General features: G+C 38.1%; 1 long non-coding RNA gene across 1 annotated transcript; it reads right to left on the bottom strand.

Annotated features, from left to right (window-relative positions):
• Positions 1-840: 840 nt before the first annotated feature.
• Positions 841-5,978, bottom strand: LOC136834737 (uncharacterized). Its single transcript, XR_010851860.1, has 3 exons — positions 5,843-5,978; positions 3,004-3,115; positions 841-1,973 (listed from the first exon to the last, which is right to left on the bottom strand). It is a non-coding gene; the product is annotated as an uncharacterized lncRNA (long non-coding RNA).
• Positions 5,979-6,912: the final 934 nt, after the last annotated feature.

Here is a 6,912-nt window from a genome sequence, read left to right on the forward strand (position 1 = left end):
TGTATATACAGTATATGTGTATACATAGATACAGTATGTATATATATATATATATATATATATATATATAGTAAATATATAATATACATACAGTATATATATATATATATATATATATATATATATATATATATATATATATATATATATATATATATATATATATATATATATATATATATATACTAGCTGACCAACCAGTGCTGCCCGGGAAAAATGTGAATGACAGTTTATCATTTACCTTAGAAAGGAAGTAACATGGTGTCGTTTTGATTAGCATGTTTATGTAAAACAATGAATTCTAGACAGAATTATTAATTACAGGAAATAAAAGCATTTTTAATGATAGTATACATACTTAACACAACAAAAGAATTCAAAGGAGATGCAGGAAAATTTTTCTAAGCGTGGCCACGATTCCAGTCACGTTACTTGGCCCGACACAGAGCGAGAAAGTGTACGAACCTACTTTCCTGACACTCCAGGTTTCGTACCAGTCTAAAATGTTATCCCATGGCTGGGTCTTTGGGTCTTTGTCGGGACCCACAGTAAATAAAGTATCCCGGAGGGCATGGGTAAGGGTTTGAAACCTATGCAAAAACCTTCTGTGGGCCAAATGAGGGCAGTGTGCAAAATTTCGCCTAGATCCGTTAAGCAGTTTGGATTTCTATAGAGCCCAAGTTTACAAATTTAGTAATATTCAAACACGCACACATATATGTATATATATATACACACATACTGTATATATATATATATATATATATATATATATATATATATATAATAAGTCCAAAAATGTATAAAATATTGTTCCTGTTCATGGAATAAGCAAAGGAATGATTTTTATAATTTTTATTGTCAATTATAACAAAAAGTACAGCTCTACTGATATCTCTAGATAAACACAACAAGTTGAAACAACAAAAACCAAGATGTAACATTTGTAATATAAAAAAATTTGATTAATTAACACAACAACAATGGCGCTAGTGCAAGAATAGAAGCCGAGGGCATTTACATTCTAATAATGTTCTCACTCCATTCCCTATCTTCGTCATTCAAAGCTTATCATTTTACAAATTTACAATTCACTCTTTTTATTCTTTATTTTGCAACATTTCCTTTATATGCATATATCCTCTTCCACTATTTATCATTGACCTAAAATGGTGATGACGGAATCCTACTCAGCCAAAATAATCAATTAACACTTTTCTTCTAATGAACTTTAAGCTGAACATTGCATAAGTTGTTTTCATCCCTGTAAAAGATCCCCTTAGCAACCAACAGAGAGTGGGGCAAAATATCAACATTTCAAGCTCTACTGCACATTTTCACAGGAAATGTAGCTAATTTCCTCTCTAATTCCTTGAAGATGCTGTATTAAGGAAATCAGCACGTGGCATCTTACAAATGAATACTTGATGGCATAGGAAACAAAAATATCCAATTGGTAAAAAATATTGATAACCAAAATTGTAAGCACGTTTCTCTATCAGAAAATGACGTTCAACTCAGTCCAATAAACAGACTGATAATCTCAGCACAATAATGGTTCCATTGCCGTTGAAATCAACATCATTAAGGCTCAATTGCAACCTTGATTGCACACTCAGCTGTTGCGAGGTAAATGTTATCCTGATTAAGGGAGAGTATGTGAACATCCCAGCCATTGTCAACAACCTTAACAAGAAGTGTTGCCAGTCCTTTAATGTAGGATGAGCGATCCTTGCATCCAAGATCAATCCCTACTAGTAGGACTGGCAACCTCTGCAAGTATGGTAACCAACCTCACCGAGCAGGATGACCAACCTCTTCAAGTAGGATTGCTGAGCAGGTCTGCCAACCTTAACAGGAAGGATTACACAGGAGAGCCAAGGAACATTTTATGTAATTGGTGGTTCCCGAAGTGTAGGAGCAGCAGATGGAGTTAGACAACTGGTTGCAAGTTGGGAGGGAGATCCCTGTACCTAAGGATAAAAAAACAGTTAAGGAATGCATTCTTTTGGGCCGTTGCGCAATCTGCAAATGCATGTTGCTAGGCAGCTTGTCTGTCTGCAAAGAAGCAAATATGCGATTTCTCTGTCTGTCTGTCTCTCGTTTTCAACAGTTACTCAAAAGGCAAAATAAACATGTAATTTCCCTCCGTTACTAACAAAGCAAAAACAGCCCATGTTCGTGCTGTGCATGTTTCTCTCATGTTATTCTGCTTCATTGGAACACACAGAAGAAAAATATATATTCTGTCTGTTTGAATCTCACTTTCCCCATCCCATTTCTGCCGCCTTTTCATCCTTCAGCTTGACTGAAGAGGGGAACAAAAGACAGAAGCCTTTCTTTGGTTGCTTTGTTTGCGAATGACGTTTCCCTTCATCCCATTTTTGGATCAAATTAGTTCATCTGAGGCACCGAAAATGAATGAAGTAGAAGGCTTTGATAATTCCCGTTTTTAACATGCATTAAAAAGTGCTTTTACAAGCATACCACTACTGGACCATTTCAAAATTTGGTAACAAATATACAACTCACAAAGCCTAATTACTGCTTTGGTCATCATAATTATGATGTTGATTTAATGATTTTTATTAATAATAATAAATTATGGTTCGTAATCAATAGAATGTATCCATTCTGCTTGTTCAAAACATTAATTTGCAAGTAATATTAGTTGAATGCATTATCGGGAACCCTCTGAAAGTAAGTTTAGGTTGGTTACGGTAAGTTCAAGTTCAAAGTAGTTTTGTTAAAGCAAATCCAGGTAAAGTTAGCATAAGTTAACCAAGACAGGCTTAATTAAGGTTATGGGATTTTTTGGAAAGGGTAAGATAAGTTTACATTAATTTAGGTAAGGGCAATTAAGAAAATGATAAGATAATTAAGACTAGGATAGATAAGGTCAGTTAGGTGAGGCTGTGACGAACAAGACCAGGTTAAGTAGAACTAGGTCTGTTCAGTAGTGGGTCCTGGTTCAGGAAGAGCAACGGCTCCGTCTGTACTTACCTGTTGGCAGACTTGCAGCGTTTACGACAGTCAAGGGGAATGGTATGGGGTCAGCTGTCGCGCAGAGGAAGAACGAAGCAGCCAGGAACAGGACGAAGAGTCCCGAGAATATCTGGAAGAAGAAGAAAAACGCGATGTCATCTGGCGCTACTTTTCATTACCGAGTATGAGCAGATGCTGATCGTCCTGGTTATCACGCTTAGTAAAGTTAAGTATACCTTAGTGTTACCAGACCAGCTTCACCCTAAGTGGTGACTGCACGATCGATTTTCTCGGACTTTTTTATGTCATAACCTTTATTCAAGGACTGCATCATTCCTGGTGTGGGTTTCATTCCCCACCCCTTTTGCAGTGGTTGATGGTTATCATTTATATAATGTCTTTTTATGCCATTTTCTTCTCTTTGCTCTTATTCTCCTTGTTTTTTTCCTCTTATCATGTATGGATAATTATATCTTTTCAAGTAACGCAATTATTCATATTGGTGCTGTAAATCAGTCTTTTTTGCGTTCAATCAGTGGTGACGCCAAAAGGTGTTAGTCTCCAGTTTTGAACAGGCTGCTTCGCATGCACCCTTCCTAACCATGTGGCATCGCCCACAGTCTTCTAGCTTCCGAGTACATCATAAAACTACTGCTAATATAACAATAATAAACAAGAGACAAGATGCTCACATACGTGAGCTATTGCAGCTATTCCGTGCTAATTTTCCTCTCTCGATCATTCCCCGTTCTCTTCTTTGTCATTAGCGACACCGACTTTCCTCGAGAATTTGACAACAAAAAGGAAAGACCTTTTCTGTGATGCTTGCGAGGCAGGCAGACCCTTCATTAGCAACACCGTCGCTGAGTACTTCCTCATTGGTGCCCCGCCCCGGGGCATGTACGAGCCAGACACAATTCACCTTCCTCCATTTATTTCCTTTAATCATTTTCCCTAATTCAGTTTTATCTCTTCCTTTTATTTCTTTATTCTTTATTTTTCATTCATTCCGTGATATTAACAACTTTACACGTATAAAATCGGAAATAAATGAAAAGGCTAAAAAAGTCACCAACGAGAGAGAGAGAGAGAGAGAGAGAGAGTTAACAAAAGCCCAGGAATAAACATAACTAAAAAGCAAGAAGTGCCGTAAAGAGAAAAACAGTCTCTGCTGAATTGTGTACCCTAAAAGGACTGGCGATTTTCAAAGAGTAGCTGAGGGAGGAGGTGACTTGGTGGGTTTAATGAGGTCGCCTGAGAGTAGGAGCAAAAAAATTCTAACCTCCGAAAGCGGAGGCTACTTGCAGAAAAGAGAGAGCAGAGGCAACGTATGGCGGAAAGCTAGAGGATCGGGAGATGCGAGAGCGGAATCACTGACCAAAGAAAGTCGCCTTCGATTCAGTCCCACCGAGGAGGAAGGTAGAAGAAGGAGCATCGCAAATATGACAGAATTACCTTTAGCAGGAACAAATAAGTCAAGCGTAAACCTTTCACAACTGAGATGAAGAAAAGACCCCATGACATCCAAACAATGGACCCATTTTTCTTTGAACAAGGGGGTCCCTACAATAAACATGGGCACACCTTGCTATTTCTTTAACATAAACAATGTGGTTCGCTTTATACTTTCATAGATAGTGACCCAAGTCCAACAATACTCTGTTGGGATCTTTCCTAGATAGTGACCCCCAGCATAGTTCGAGGGACTAATATTTCTTGGGGGTCATTATCGTTATGATATTTACAGTCTTTTGTTTATGCTTTTACGGTAATCCCCAACGGGCTTGTGCTAAACACGCCGCAAAGGTGGATACATACCGGGTTAAAACCCTTGGGGGTCACTACCTAGGGAAGATCACCCCTGTTGCAGAGACCTGCAGTTTACGGAACATTTCGCGTGTTTGTTTCCTTTCCCTCAGCTTGTCAAACTAAGGGTTTTCTCCTTATCTCAGTGTTCCATGATTTATACAATTTTGCACCTTTTTTTAGCTTCTCGAGGTCAGTCGGAAGGTAGCCTGCCCTTCCCTGCTTTCAGTCACGGTAACTGAGTTTTCCTTCAACGGAATTTTTGTAACGGATATAAAAGCACTACAAAAAATTTTGGTAATTTACTGTAGCAACACTATTTCATAACTTAATTTGCTTACGTCATGAAACCATTTTGAAATTTAAGCAAGCAGAAATGAATACTATTGATATCATCATTATCACTGTGGATTTGGTAAATATCCGTATGAATAAACTATCTTCAAAAGCAGAGAGTAATTTTCTCTTTTCAATCATTTAACTCAATTCAGAAACGACTGGGAAAAAGAATACCAGACTAGCAACAAAGGGACGAATTAAATATTCCAAGATAAATTTGAGCTAACAAAAGAGACGAAAGGTAGAACAATTTATCAAAGATTCAGGATAATAGGAAATGCAAAGATCTCTCTCTCTCTTTCCGCAGACGGTACTGAAAGCAGTGTGCTGGAAATATTCAAACCCTGGATATCGTGCGTGGAGGAATACATTACAGCCGTGATGAGGAAAAAGTTCTCATACAAAGTAAATTCATCATGCAACAGAAAATGATGGAAAGAATATAATCTTACAAGAATATATAACGACAAAAGAGGTAAAGAGCAATATTATACAAGAAAATTTCTAGAATCTTAGAAAATAAAGTAGTTTTAAATATATAAAAAAACAACGAAATCTCTATAAAATGAAATTTGATAGTTGGAACAAACCCGTTTTGGTGGAAAAATACCAACTTTTCTTTTTAAAAAACCACTTTGTATTTGATGGATCTCGTGAAAGCACGAGGAACTAAATAACATAAGCTACGTACAGGAAAAAGAAGGAAACTTACCTTGCCTTGCGACGCCATTATAATAGCAGGTTGTTCAAATTCAGACTGGTGGTTTGCAGATCCCAGCCCGCTTATTTATACAGTACAATTCAAGCAGAGTTGCCAACGTTTGAACAGGTTTGCCAACGTTCCCGCGATCTCGTTACCAGGGAAAGAACTGACGGAATTTGCATTTACTCATGATTAAAGCCGGTGCAGAGGGAGATAAACAAGAATTAGACCGAAGTGAAACAGCGTAAATGTATAATTAATATAAACGTGGCAACGTTGCACAGAGCAGCGGGCGAAGGAAGTATGCATAATAGAGAGTGAACGAGAGAGAAAAAAAAAGGGAGATAATTTAGAGAACGCCTTGAGGTAAGATAATTTAAACTCGGGGGAATAATAATTGGAGTTAACCTCCACGAATATAAATTCCCGCCAAAATGAGTATGGAGTTAATTCCCTCCAAAATGAATATGCAAGACCAGCCATCATCCTATTAAACTATTATTAATCTATGTGGGATTACGGCAGGTAATGAGCCGTTTTGCATTACACCGCTCAAGACCTGATTTACTGCAGAGAGAGAGAGAGAGAGAGAGAGAGAGAGAGAGAGAGAGAGAGAGAGAGAGCCTTCTCAGCTCATGTTTCCTTCAAAGTCCATCGCTTTCTTTCACGCGTAATTAGCCTAGCTTTTTTTTTATCCGGTGTCTCTCTTTCACCTAAATTGCTTCTTTCTCTTTTGTGTGTTATGAAATTTCTCTATTGTGATTTCTCCCTTAGGCAAAATGAAAACCTTAATTCTGTTGTTTACGTGACGTTGACTCGCTGTCACCCATAAACACATAAGAGGCAGTTCCTTGTGCCACCCTGTGTCTAAACTATCCGTGTGTAATTCAAACACACACACACACATAACGTAAGTACAATTTTTCCCCTTTCTCCTTTTCTCATTGAAAGCTTGGCTGCAGAAGGCACAACGTTCCGGTTTCTCAGCAAGTCTTTGCGGGATGGGGTGGCTAGCCCCAAGCACCATTTCTCGACTCCAGCAGACACTGGTCCTCAGCTACAGCTGGGTGGACTGGTGG

This window comes from Macrobrachium rosenbergii, chromosome 54 (assembly GCF_040412425.1).
Source record: "Macrobrachium rosenbergii isolate ZJJX-2024 chromosome 54, ASM4041242v1, whole genome shotgun sequence".
NCBI classification, from domain to species: Eukaryota; Metazoa; Arthropoda; class Malacostraca; order Decapoda; family Palaemonidae; genus Macrobrachium; species Macrobrachium rosenbergii.